The sequence below is a fragment of the Octopus bimaculoides genome, chromosome 10 (genome assembly GCF_001194135.2).
Source record: "Octopus bimaculoides isolate UCB-OBI-ISO-001 chromosome 10, ASM119413v2, whole genome shotgun sequence".
Classification (NCBI taxonomy): domain Eukaryota; kingdom Metazoa; phylum Mollusca; class Cephalopoda; order Octopoda; family Octopodidae; genus Octopus; species Octopus bimaculoides.
Window position 1 is genome coordinate 41,361,425 of NC_068990.1, and position 1,437 is coordinate 41,362,861.

The window sequence follows — 1,437 nt, forward strand, 5'->3', positions numbered from 1 at the left end:
TAGGAGGATAAAACACAGAAGAGGAAAGAGATCAATTGTTCATATTCTCTCCGCTACTGTGATATTCTTCTTGTCACATTCATACCAGAATTTCATCAGATATACTTTTTCGTACTTTGACTACCTCTCAGCGTGGAGGAGCGTGGCTTAGTGGTTAGGGTGTCAGCATCACGATCGTAAGATTGTGGTTTCGATTCCTGGACCGGGCGACGCGTTGTGTTCTTGAGCAAAACACTTCATTTCTCGTTGCTCCAGTCCACTCAGCTGGCAAAAATATGTAACGCTGCGATGGACTGGCGTCCCGTCCAGCTGGGGAACACATACGCCATTGAAATCGGGAAACCGGGCCCATGAGCCTAGCTAGGCTTTAAAAGGGCGCATTTATTGTATTTTTACTACCTCTCAACAGTGCTTATCCAGCCATTTATATATACATGTACATACATATGTATAATAATATTCTCATAGTCAAAGAATCCATGTGCGAGAAAAAATTTGCCCTCGTATATAGAGTGGGTCCCCCTACAAGAAGACCTAAACATATACCAGCACCTTAACCCCCTCATGCACTGTATACAAACTCTTACAGCGTTACACTGTTCATCATACTTTGGTGCCGAAGGACATAACTCTCGATAAGTCTCCTGCCTCTGGGGGCTCTCGCGACTTTGTTTCCTCTTTTTACACACCAGCCACAAACCGGATGTGATATTTTTTAACCTGCAATAGCAGTCGCTTTAGTTTTCCCATACCTCCCATCTCCGAGGAACACGTGGTATTAGTTAATCACTGTGTTATCTGATATCCAGCTATCTCATACCCAGTGCAAAACTGATTGTTTACAAAATTACACGTGCGGTTTCTTCACGAATAAAATTGAATACACTACAGCTTACCAATGAACCCACGGCTTCAACTACTGTTGACGTTGATAAATGGGGCACATGTTAGCCCTCATGCTTACCTTGAAAGCTCATCTTATGAATGTTATGTCGTATTGGATAGTGTTGACATAATTTAATCGTGATGACTGAAGATAAAGCGACGCTTGGTTGTTTGTTGATTACACCGTGTACATACTTGAAGTGAACAGTCTATCTATCTATCTATCTATCTATCTATCTATCTATCTATCTATCTATCTATCTATCTGTTTGTCCGTCTGTCTGTCTGTCTGTCTGTCCGTCCGTCCGTCCGTCTGTCTGTCTGTCTGTCTAGCTAGCAAGTTAGCTATTATTTTGTGTGGTCTGGCATAATTTGTTTCACAACCAGAACACTTCTCATGTCACGCTGGCTTTGTATTTCAATCCGTATATAAGTACAATACGTAGGAGAAACAGACGCAGACGAGTACTACATAATATTGTTTTTAAATTACGTGCCATTTTCTGTATGAAAATATAGGAAGTGGAGACTGTAATGGTGGTGGCCGATTTC